A 13,907-nucleotide genomic window follows, 5' to 3' on the forward strand; every position below is an offset into this window, starting at 1 on the left:
TTGCTGCGATCTCTGCGCACCACGACCTTGTGGAGTTGAAAATGGTGGGACAGCATGACCCAAACATCAGGTTCCTGAGGGGGGCGAGAAGACTAAATCGAGGAGGATTTAGTCGTCTCGCCCCCCTCAGGAACCTGTCTCTCCTCTTATACCCTCTTGGGACCTCGCAGTGGTCTTATCAGCCCTGCAGAGAGCTCCCTTTGAGCCATTGCAGTTCCTGTCTATGAAGACAGCGCTACTGGTCGCTTTGACCTCTATCAAGAGGAGCTATTTCTTCTTAGACCCTAAGTTCCTTCTGCACTGGGGGCGGACAATGTTGGAAAAGTTCACTTTCTACATGAACTATTTCAAAGTTCAGTTCACAAATTTTAAAATGAACTATTTCATAGTTCTTTTTTTCCATATGTTGCTGCGAGCTATTATTTTTCAAAATTATTGCCACAGCCCATAAAAGAACCACAGACAGCAATTATTTTTTCAGTTTTAACACTGAAGCTATGCTTTGAAATGTTATGGTTACAAGTTCCCCTACCCCATTTAAAGCCTATGTTGATGGGATGCTGTTATAGGCCACCAGGGTCTGGCAATCAGTATCTTGACGATTTGGGAGAAATGTTTGAGCGTGCATGTGATGAAAATAGGGAAATTTATGTCCTGGGAGATCTTAACATTGACTTTCTTGTCAAAATGTTCGCTGAAAAAGAAAATTCTTACTATAACTGGGGCCTGTAATCTGGTTCAGGTTATTAACCAGCCAACCAGGGAATGTATTAATAAGACAGGACTTATATCATCCTCATGTATAGATCATATTTATACTAATGTAGCTGAACTCTGTTCTAAAGCCGTATAAATTCGGCTTTAGTGATCATAATTTGGTGGGCTTATCCAGGAAAACTAAAGTTCCAAAGGCGGGACCAAAAATTGTATATAAAAGAATGTACAAGGGTTTTGACTGTGATTCATATGTGGCAGATGTTGGAAATATCTGTTGGTCTGATGTCCTTCAACAGAAAGACCCAGATACTTCACTTAATGTATTCATGAAATTGCTGGCCCCAGTTATGGATAAGCATGCACCTGTTAGGAGGCTGACTGTTAGAGCTGCTAGGACTCCTTGGGTTGATGAGGAATTAAAAGGATACATGGGTCAAAGAGAAAATGCAAGAGAAGTGGCAAAGAAGTCTGGACTCTTATATGACTGGCAAATATATTGTAAATTGAGGAATTATGTTACCAACCTGAATAGTAAGAAGAAGAAACTGTACTATGAATCTAGGATTAATTGTATAAAACATGATGGAAAAAAGCTCTGGAGCACCTTAAATAATATCATGGGTAGAAAGAGTAATTTGACCCCATCATGGATTGAAGTGGAAGGATCGTTTATAACTAAACCTGTAGACATTGCAAATTATTTTAATGATTACTTCATTGATAAAGTTTGTAAACTAAGGCAGAAAATGCCAACATCATACTGTGAGTCAAATTATTCATGTATATCAGAAGAAATAATGAATGATAAGAACTGTTAATTTAAATTTTGAGAAGTGACAAGAGAAGAAGTAAAACAACTATTATTGTCTATTGATAATGACAAGCCACCCGGTACGGATAACCTGGATGGAAAGTTATTGAGGATGGTAGCAGACCATATTGCCACTTCCATATGTTTTATCTTTGACCTGAGTCTTGAGAGAAAAGTGTGCCCTCAAGTGTGGAAAGAAGCAAAGGTAATCCCCTTAGCGAAAAATGCTCGTGCTGTTTTCTCTGGCTTTAATAGTAGACCAATTAGTCTGTTTCCTGTTATAAGTCAACTTTTAGAAAAAATTGTATTTAACCAGATACAAGGTTATTTCACTATGAATGATTTGTTAAGCAAATACCAGCATGCTTATAGAGAAGGACATTCAACTTGTACAGCTCTTGTACAAATGACAGATGATTGGTTAACGTATATTGATCACCAAAATATTGTCGGAGCAGTATTATTAGATTTTAGTGCTGCCTTTGACATAATCGACCATAGTTTGTTATTAAGGAAACTCAAATGTTATGGTTTTACACCATCTGCATTAGCATGGGTAGAGAGCTACTTGACAGATAGAACACAGAAGGTGTATTTCAATGGAAGCTCCTCTGAGGTGAGGACTGTAGCATGTGGGATTCCACAAGGGTCTTCATTAGGACCATTGCTTTTTTCTATCTTTACGAATGATCTCCCACTGGTCTGTAAAAGAGCTTCTGTGTCTATGTATGCAGATTATGTAACGCTTTATATGCCTGCACCAGCTTTAGAAAACATTACTGCAGCTCTCAACAATGAGTTGCAGATGGTATCTAATTGGGTTACTGAGAATAAACTTGTCTTAAATATAGCCAAGACTAAAAGTATCTTATTTGGAACTAAATATTCATTAAAAACAAGGCCCATGTTGGATTTAGCACTAAATAATGTTGCTGTTGAGCAGGTACATGAAATAAAGCTTCTTGGGGTAACCTAGACTGTACTTTGTCGTGGTCAAGGCATATAGAGGAATGGTGAAAAAGATGGGGAGAAATGAAGAGTTCAGATGCAAAAGCCTCTAAATGCCATCTGAAAATTTCTTCTAGAATGAAGATTTTTATCAAGCTTGTATATTTAAATCAATAATTTCACTTAAATGGCAATGAAGATTACCTATTAATTGTCATTTAAGTGAAATTACTTAACTTAAATATACGAGCTTGATAAAAATGACCTTTTTAGAAGAAAATTTCAGATGGCATTTTGAGGCTTTTGCATCTGAACTCTTCAAATATATCTGCAGTTAAAAGGTGTTATTCGTTTTTAAATCCATATTTAACTAAACATGTTTTGCAGACCCTAGTGCTATCACACTTAGATTATTGCTCTGTGGTTTGGTCAGGAACTACAAAGAAGAATTTAGGGAAACGACAGAGGGTTCAGAATAGAGCTGCTAGTTTAGCCCTTTGCTGTACAATAAGGGCTAATGTTAACAAAATGCACGGCAAACTATTCTGGTTAACGGTTGATGAGAGGTTAAAAGCATCACATCTTGACTTTATAAACAAAATTAATTTATGGAAAACTCCTGACTGTCTGTATAGGCAACTTACTCTGAGTTCTAACGTACATACATATCTCACGAGGCATGCTGTTATTGGTAAATATATTATTCCAAAATCCAGAACAAACTCAAAACAACATACAGTGTTGTATAGAGCTATGGTTGAATGGAATTCTCTTCCAGATCATATTGGTTTTAAAAAACAAATAAAGGAATTTTTTATGTTAGCTTATATTAGTAGATAGAGTACATTGTATGTGTATGTGTGTGTGTATATGTATATATATATATATGTGTATGAGTATGTATATGTGTATGTTGTGTGTGTGTATATGATGTATATTTGTATTAGTGTATGATTGTGTATTGGTTGTGTATGTTTTTGTAATATGGTTATCTGTGTATTGATTATGTAGTGTGTTTTGTGTGGACCCCAGGAAGAGTAGCAGATGCGTTTTGTTGCATCAGCTAATGGGGATCCAAATAAATAAATAAATAAATCTACATTGTCCAGAAGGAACCAATGGAGTACCCAGTAGTCAAGTCAAATCACCTTTATTTATATAGTGCTTTTTACAATACAGATTGTATCAAAGCAGCTTCACAGTGTTGACATTAAAATAATACAACAAAGATTGTTTCTAGAAGAAAAATTGCATCCTCGTCCACCTTCAGTAAGGCAGATCAGTAATATGGTTGAATATAAGCAAGCCAAAAGCCAAGGGTGTTGCCTATATACGTTTCTTAAAATCTGATTGCAACTCTTTTGAGATTATGTAAATCTGCCCTGCATGTCTTCATTACTTCGGAAATGAAATCCCAGCTGTGTCTCATGTGGGTCTGAACCCGGGGATATGAACTCACTTGTTAAATCAGGTGACATTTTTATGAAAGTATCAATTAGAAAACAATTGGAAGAAAAGATGTTAGATTCAACATTATGATCAGCGTTGGATTACAAATGGACCAGGGCCAAAAGCTGTTCAAGATATATTTGATGGTGCCTTGTATAAAGCTGTAGATCCCCTAAATGATCCAGACCAGTTGAACCTTTCACTTGGAATGTTGTTGGTATCCCCATTTTTAAAGCGTCTCCCTTCCACATCTGGCCAATCCAAATCATAATCGATGGGCTTCCCCAGACATGAGAAGCAGATGTGCTGCTGGCTGGTTAGTGGTTTGGTGCTTCTAAGCCCAAAATGAATTATTTTATGCAGTCATTTGTCGATAAATGCATTCAGCTGGAGCAGGAATGTCTAACAGTAATGCACAAAGCTTGAATGTTCGTGTGTTTAATCTTGTCTGTGTGTTTCTCACTGCACTGTCCAAAATATAAAACAATTTAATGGGCAACCTGGATGTCACTGGTGTTATAAGAAGGGAGAAGTTGTTGCCAAGGGGAATGGTTCCACTAAGTGACTTAATTTTAACTGTTTATTAAACTGTTGTATGAAATCAATGTTACATTTTCAATCGTGATGGTGTTCGGGAAACAGCACTCGGCGTGTGAGGTTGCTTAACAGTATCATATGTTAAAAATATAAAAACTTCACATTTAGAATTTTTATAGGCAGTGTGTTGTTCTCTGAGTTTCTCTGTGCGAGCTGCGCTCATTTGTTCAGATTTCTCCTCGAGAGGCTGCGAACCTCAACAGCACAACATTGTTACCGTCAGTAATACATTTATTATCCGATCACTATCGATCACAACTTACAATAAATGTAATACAATCAGAATTCTCTCGTTTAGTGATTCCTTAGTTAGTTAGTTTTGTTGTTGTCATTGACGTTTTAATCAGGCTACTTGTGAGGTCGGGCAACTAAAATTCTCTTTTACTTGTCCCTTCAAAAGATCCACTTGTCCCGGACAAGCGTTAATGTCGAGCCCTGGGTAAAGGTAGAAGTGCTGGGCTGTAGTCAAGACCACCTTTGTCGAGTCCAAGACAAGTCCAAGACCAGGACTAGTCGAGTCCAAGTCAAGACCGAGTCCAAAGAGGTTCGAGTCCGAGTCAAGACCGAGTCCAGGACAGGAAAAAAAAAGTCTGCTAAAAAATATAGGCTAGCCTATAGAAATTAAATCATTATGTAATAATGAAATAATGAATAATTTTAATTTTATTTAAAATAATTGACTAATTCAAAGAACAACAAAAAAATAATAATTATATAGCCTAGGCCTAACACATTTGTTTCGACTGTCTGATCAGCCTTACATTCTGTTCCTGTCAATCATACACGCGATGTCAACCAATTAAACTGCATGAGGGAAGACCGAGACAACTCACAGACACACACACACACACAAGAGATGCGGATAAACCGCGGATCGGGCGGATGACGTGACGAAAAATAATATTTTAATTAATTTCGGGCGGGTGGCGGCTGAAGCAATCAAATGAAAAAAGTTTGCCACTAAGCAAACCTGCAAGTTATGAGCTGGTTTATTTTGTTTCGATATTAGCTATATTTTAAAACAGCCAGTCATTGCGCCTACCACTCATGGAATAGGCAAAGAAAGAAAGGTAAGAAAAAAAGTCGGAAAACTTTGCCCATTAATTAGATGTGCAAGGCAAGCAGGCTAGTTTTCGGGGTGTTATGGACAATTAAAAATGTGAATATTCACGTTGCACTAGCGGTGGGCTTTCAGCGAGTTTATTTAAACATTTATTTTTTAAAGAGCCGTTTGTGAGTCAAAAGAGCCGGCTCTTTCAGTGAGCTGAGTGAAACGAGCCGGCTCACGAAAAAGAGCCGAAATACTTATTAGGTGGCCAGTGTTTCACTTTCCCTCCAATAATATATTGTTTTAATATCGCGGCGACGTATGTGTGATTACTGGGAACATAATAAAGAAACCTGGACTCGGTCGAGACCAAAAGCCATATTTGGCAAGACCAGTGGCCGAGACCGAGACAAGTCCGAGTCCGAATACCAGCGAGTCCGAGACAAGTCCGAGACCATAGAAAAGCGGTCTCGAGTCCGGACTCAAGTCCAAGACCGGACTCGAGTACTACAGCCCTAGCTGATAGTGATAAAGGTCTGGGCCCGTATTTATCAAGCCTCTGAGAATTACTCACAAGAACACTGCTAAGAATTAACTGAAGAGTAAAAACATTGCGCGATTCGTGTGTCTGCTAACTAAAATACAGTCTTCATGATTTGGTTTCTCTTCACATACAAAACGGTAAGATGTTAGCGAACTACTTTGTTGTTATTAGGAAATCAAACTATATAGATTCATATAGACAAATTACAATGGTTGATAAAGATTGGTGTCATAGTGTCTGTCTTTATATTATTACTTTGTTTTCTGTGTCATTTGAGAAATAATAGTAATTTTAAAGCGTTTTAATAGTCTTTCAGCAGATATTCTGACTCAAACAATCTGTTTCTAGCAGCAAATACTTATAATAAAGTGAGATGATCTGCTGATCCTGAATGGCTTGTTGAATGAGTATTGATAGTTTATGGCTCATCACTATTATCAGAGCAGCTGAAAAGCCTCTTTATTTCATGTCAATAGATCCTGTTTTCTCTTCATTCATTATGCTGATGTCTTCAGATCTGTAAATTCACACATTAAGCTAATTTTATTGTCAACAGATTTGAGCAAACGACACGATCAGCTATTGTGACATCTGCAGGATATAGGTAAGTTTCATTACACTGTTTATTTCAATAATCTGGATTTAAACAAAAATAAAAATATAAAATATGATAAACAAAAACAAAATAAGTGAAACGCAAATATGTAAGTGTATTTTTCTTAGTTTTATTCTTTCATCTTTATTCTTACATATATTTGGTGTCTGTTAATTGTTGTACTCCTTAATTTTTTTGCCAGTATGTTAATGAGAGGTAAGATAAATGTAGGAATAAAGTATGAGGTTGACACTTTTCCATTAATTTACTTGAAAGTTACAGATAGATATGTGACCATAAATAATTTAAATGTGTGAATTAGAATAAAAACATAAACTCACTAAGTGATTTCTTCTTGATTTTGTCAGATCTGCTCCTCCTCCTTCAGTGAAGCTCCTCCTCCTTCAGTGAAGCCCCTCCTCCTTCAGTGAAGCTCCTCCTCCTTCAGTGAAGCTCCTCCCACTGCAATTCACCAATAAATGCTGGAATATTCCCATCAGCTACAAGTGAAGACGAGCATCAAACCATCAGGAAGAGCTGAAATCTGCAAAGACAGAGTTTATTGAAGGACAGTGAGAACATGAGAGATCCAGAACACTGCAGAATGAAACACACTGAAGAACAAAGAGGTTGGTGTTTATTCCTGATTCTTCATTAGTGAGGCTGAAGAACATTAAGGTTATAAAGCAGTTCATCAGATTTAGCTCTGTTATAGTAAGAAAAATCTAGTTGTGACTTAGAATTAAAGCAGCAAATAATAAGAACCAGATGCAAACATTTTTTTTAACAAGGATGTTTGTTATCTGTAAGCCAATATTAGTATTATCTGAGCATTTCTTTCTGTTTATTTTACATCTGGTTCACAATTACTGCAACCATGTTACCAAAATTATGGATATGTCTTAATACAGTTTTTGCGCATTCCAAAATATTGTTATTATCTTGCTAAAACACCAACATTTAAAAACAAAGATCAAATAAATAGACTTTGCTACACGTGGTTTAGTTTGTGTAAAAACAGGGAGTGTTAAAATTATAGCATTATTGCATATTTTTTAAATGTTAATATTTTAGGTATTTGCATAGTTTATCAAATATTGAATAGTTCTCACTACAAAAATGTGATTTACTCTGAGCCCCTAAAGGGACATGGTGATGGAAAAACTATATTTCATTGTTTTTGCGTTCTTTAGGGTTGCAAATGAACAAAGACGTTTGCTTTCCTGCTCCAACCCCCTCTTTCTTACCACAAGGGCCATTAGTGATCCGTAAAGAAGTGCTGATAGTGATAAAGGTCTGTCGGCCAAGATGTGTGTGTACATCTGAGGTTTGCTAAATGTCACACCTTCAGTACGATGTGGGAAAGCTGTAATCTGCTGATTGGTCAGTTTAAATGTCTCACATTTGGTTTCAATCACATGTTCAAAAGGATTAAAGAAGATTGTGAGGCTTTGTCTACAGCTGGTGTTAAGATGCGTTTTGGTCAGTTGATCACAAGTACCTCTGGAAGTGGTCAAAAGTGGACAAGCTCAAATTGTTTTAGACCCTGTTTACACCAGTGTTTAGCACATCCACTTGTGATCTACTTGTTTTCACTACATAATTGTTCTTTTATTGATTTACTGAGCACTTTTTTAACTTTAATTTCAGGCCCGATGGATGAGAATGAAGTGAATGAAGTGGAGAAACATCAAAGAAGATCTCAGAAATCTTTCACTTGCACTCAGTGTGGAAAGAGTTTCACATACAAACAGAATCTCAATGTTCACATGAGGATCCACACTGGAGAGAAACCGTTCACATGTGATCAGTGTGGAAAGAGTTTTACACAACAAGGACACCTTCAGGAACACATGAAGATCCACGCTGGAGAGAAACTGCACGAATGTGATCAGTGTGGAAAGAGTTTTACACATAAAGGAAACCTTAAGTCTCACATGAAGATCCACACTGGAGAGAAACTGCACGAATGTGATCAATGTGGTAAAACATTTTTGTGGGCTTCAGACCTGAAGAGACACATGTCAGTTCATTCACAGGAGAAACCACATTCATGTTCTTTGTGTGGAAAGAGTTTTTCACGTCTGCAGGATTTACAAGTTCATCAGAAAATACACACTGGTGAAAGAAATCACATGTGCTTTGAGTGTGGGAAGACTTTTATCACAGCTTCAGATTTGAAAAAGCACCAGAGGATCCACACTGGAGAGAAACCTTACAAGTGTTCACACTGCGACAAGAGATTCAGTTGGTCAGAAATCCTGAAAAAACACAAGAGGATCCACACTGGAGAGAAACCGTATCACTGCACTGCATGTGGGAAGAGCTTCACTCAATCATCTACTCTACAAAGACATACAAAAACTCACATTAAGTAGCTTATCTTCAGTTCTAGCACTTTCAAGTGCGATGCCACCTCTCTTTCCTATTAGTTTGTCTTAACCAGCTGTATATTCCCGAGGTGTATATAATAAAGGTTGTGAAATAATTCTCTAATGTAGTATTAACTCTACTTTAGTGCTGCAAGGATATTGCACAGCTCCAAGATCTTCTCGTCTGAGCTCTGCGGTCTGTCGCCGCTCATCAACATCAGAATATTGAGATGACCAATCAAATTAAAGTAGACAGGCTTTATGTTCACAGAAGCTGCTGAGCGCATGTTCTAGCCTTCCAGTTAACGGTCATGAAGTGTGAGATCAAATATAGCTGAACTAAACATTTCATATTTGACAGCTATTTTAGGATAGAAATGTTAAACAACAGACAAAAATAATCAGGAAAACTGATGTATATAAATTTCAGTTGAGCCTATTTTTACTTTCTTCACTGACACAGAAAAAACTAAAAAGAATATCAGAGAAAGCTCAGCTTTAGGAGGGGAAGAGACAGACTATAGTAGAGAGACTGAGAGAAAAAGAAAGAGTGATGGAGATTTTAGCCTTCATACTGTATGTCTGGAAATGCACATATGTATTTTCTCGGGGGAGCATGACCCTGAACCCCCTGAACTACCTCATATCTGTGACACCGGCGATTCTAGAACTCTACGGCCCTGGCCACAACCATCGACAGTATAAAAGAAACATTGTCAACATTTGTCACATTAAATATTTTATATTTAACTGTGAGATTCACATCAACTCAAAGATAAAGTTCCTTCCAAAAGAGCAATATCACATATATAATTTTGCTTTATATAATCTATATGTTTAAAAGTACACGGGTTCTCCGAACTGGTGCTCTTCATAACAGCCCTTTCATGGCCAATCCCTCTGAGGAAGGACCTAATTTGTGGTACCTGCATGCTTGGGTCCTGGACGGGACATGGCAGGTTTGAGTACCTCAGGTGGTGGCTACCAAGTAGAACCACTTTGTCACCTGGTGTTCTTCTCGCAGTGACTCGCAGTGGCTTCTTTACGTGGCTCCGATCTCTGTGCACCACGACCTTGTGGAGTCGAAAACAGGGGGACAGCATGACCCGGTCGTCAGGTTCCTAAGGGGGGCGAGAAGACTAAATCCTCCTCACTCTTCTCTTATACCCTCTTCAGACCTCGCAGTGGTCTTATCAGCCCTGCAGAGAGCTCTCTTTGAGCCATCGTGATCAGTGGAGCTTAAGTTCCTGTTTATGAAGTCAGCGCTTCTGGTCGCTTTGGCCTCCATCAAGAGGGCAGGGGAACTGCGGGCATTTTCGGTTGGTAAATCGTGCCTGGAATTCGGGCCGGCTAACTCTCACATTATCTTGAGACCCCGGCCTGGATACATGCCCAAGGTTCCTACCACTCCTTTCAGGGATCAGGTGGTGAACATGCAAGCGATGCCCTCGGAGGCGGCAGACCCAGCCTTATCACTGCTCTGTCCAGTATGTGCCCTCCGTGCTTATGTAGACAGAACACAGTGTTTCAGGACCTCAGACCAGCTATTTGTCTGTTATGGTGGGAAGCTGAAGGGAAAGGCTCTCTCCAAGCAAAGGTTTTCTCACTGGATAGTGAACGCCATTGTCTTGGCTTACCAGACGCAGGGTCGTCCATGCCCCCTAGGAGTGAAGGCACACTCCACCAGGAGTGTGGCTTCTTCCTGGGCTCTAGCGCATGGTGCCTCGCTAACAGACATCTGCAGAGCTTTAGGCTGGGTGACACCCAACACTTTCGTGAGATTCTATAATCTCCAGGTAGAGCCAGTGTCCTCTCAAGTACTCGCTTTCACTAGCCAGTAAGTAGGACCTGCTCTGTGTCATCGCTTGCTGTGCCATTACACTCCACGGACTGGATGTGTGCGCTATTTCACTCAGATGAGTTCTTCTTAGACCCTGAGTTCCTCCTGCACTGTTGATGCCGTCACCAGAGTGTATGCCCGCTCGGTCAGCCCTTGTGATTGGCTAGGTGCCTTCATGTGCATGGTTCCCCCGTTGGGCAACCCCCACATGTGTATTTCCACGGTAAGTCTCCATTGAGGACATGTCTTTCCCGTGATTCGAGGTTGAAACATTCCACCATGCGGGCTGGATACCTCTGAGGTTTCCATATGCATCCCACTCTCGGGTCATATGTGTGTTCTAAGTCCTCCCTACGGGTATAGGCGCTGTGTTACATATTCCACCTGGGATATGCCACCCATTGTACCGTTTCGTTATTCACTGACGTAACTCGCAGTGATTGAACAAAAGGGAATGTCTTGGTTACATATAGAATTCTTGTTCCCTGAGGAGGGAATGGAGACGTTACATCCCTCTGCCACAACCGCTGTACCGCTGAAACGGTCTGGAGTTCAGTGTCCTTTTATACCTACGCGGTGGGGTGAAGTTGCACTATGCAAATTCTGCAGACCCAAGGGCATTTCCCTTGCCATTGGCTCGTTTTGTAGAAGGTAATAGGCTTCTAAGCATAACCTCCAGAGGTGTCAAGTAACGAAGTACAAATACTTCGTTACCTTACTTAAGTAGAAATTTGGGGTATCTATACTTTACTGGAGTAATTATTTTTCAGACGACTTTTTACTTCTACTCCTTACATTTTGACGCAATTATCTGTACTTTCTACTCCTTACATTTTAAAAATAGCCTCGTTACTCCTATTTAATTTCAGCTTGTCGTCGTAAAAAAAAAAAAAGGCCAATTACACAAACTGTTTAGACCTGACTCCCGCCTCCTGAATACACATCGCTAAACTGATTGGCGTTGTGGTGTCTTTCTAACGTGTGAGAGGCTGTAGTCACATTTGTTCCGAAGGAAACGTAGATGCGGTAAGCGAGGGAGAAATCGGGGCAAATCGCGCCAGGTAAGCGAGGAAGAAATCGGTGCAAATTGCGTCAGGTTAGCGAGGGATAAATCGGGGCAAAGCGCGTCAAATATTGATTCAGAGAGAGAGAGAGAGAGAGAGAGATTTTTCCTTACATTACTTTTACTTTTATACTTTAAGTAGTTTTGAAATAATTATTTTTTATACTTTTACTTGAGTATCTATACTTCTACCTGAGTAATGAATGTGAAAACTTTTGACACCTCTGATAACCTCCATTTCTTCATTCACTGATGTAACGTTGCCGTTTCCCTCTTCAGGGATACAACGTTTTTTTTGTCTTCAAATCAAACTTGGGTCTTCAGAAATGATGTAGAGAGAGAATTAAAAGATTTGCAGCAAGTTATAAATTATTAGTAATGCCTTTTTTTCTTCCTTTAAACTGATCAAGGATGATGTAATATGCAAATAAGACAAATGAGTATGAATATAATTCCTAATCTGCAGAAAAAAAATATATATATATATATTTTTACCTTTTGTATTTGCTGCACCGAGTATTTACCCAGCTAACAATAAAAGTTCCCCAGAATGTCCCCTAAATGGCCTCTGTGATCGTCCCCTGAACGTCTATGTTTAGTGTCCTCTTGATGTCTAGCGTCCGTTCACAGGACGTCCAGCGGCCATTCGCGACTTTTAGGGGACATACTATATACTTTTTGTTTTACTTCTAGGCTAACCAAAGAAAACAGACATGTTTGTATGATTGTAAGATTCAAATATGTTTAAAAAATCATATTATTTTATTTTCCACAATTCTTGTAGATGAATTCTGCAGCAGGGGGTGATGCACAAGATTGCATTGGAGAGAAGATCTACCCCAGTGTTAAGATTAGTCATGAAGAATCCCTATTATCAATTTTATGTTATAGTCTTAGGCACACCACAACAACAAAATCTACCCTTAGTGTTTTATTAGACCTAATTAATCTACATTGTCCAGAAGGAACCAATGGAGTACCCAGTAGTCAAGTCATCTTTATTTATATAGCGTTTTTTTTTACAATACAGATTGTATCAAAGCAGCTTCACAGTGTTAACATGAAAATAATACAACAAAGATTGTTTCTAGAAGAAAAATTGCGTCCTCGTCCACCTTCAGTAAGGCAGATCAATAATATTGTTGAATATAAGCAAGCCAAAAGCCAAGGCAGTAGCCTATATACGTTTCTTAAAATCTGATTGCAACTCTTTTGAGATTATGTAAATCTGCCCTGAATGTCATCATTACTTCGGAAATGAAATCCCAGCTGTGTCTCATGTGGGTCTGAACCCGGGGATATGAACTCACTTGTTAAATCAGGTGACATTTTTATGAAAGTATCAATTAGAAAACAATTGGAAGAAAAGATGTTAGATTCAACATTTAGATCAGCGTTGGATTACAAATGGACCAGGGCCAAAAGCTGTTCAAGATATATTTGATGGTGCCTTGTATAAAGCTGTAGATGCCCTAAATGATCCAGACCAGTTGAACATTTCACTTACTTGGAATGTTGTTGGTATCCCCATTTTTAAAGCGTCTCCCTTCCACATTAGGCCGATCCAAATCATAATCGACGGGCTTCCCCCAGACATGAGAAGCAGATGTGCTGCTGGCTGGTTAGTGGTTTGGTGCTTCTAAGCCCAAAATGAATTATTTTATACAGCCATTTGTCTATAAATGCATTCAGCTGGAGCAGGAATGTCCCTGCTTGAATGTTCGTGTGTTTAATTTTGTCTGTGTGTTGCTCACTGCACTGTCCAAAATATAAAACAATTTAATGGGGACATGCAATTAAACATGGAATTAGCTTTTACTGTTATGCTGATGATACTCAGCTGTATATTTCTTCACACCCTGACGAAACTTACCAATTCACAAAATTAACGGAATGCATAGCTGATATAAAAAATTGGATGAC

This window comes from Scardinius erythrophthalmus (genome assembly GCF_964197995.2).
Source record: "Scardinius erythrophthalmus genome assembly, chromosome: 14".
NCBI lineage: Eukaryota > Metazoa > Chordata > Actinopteri > Cypriniformes > Leuciscidae > Scardinius > Scardinius erythrophthalmus.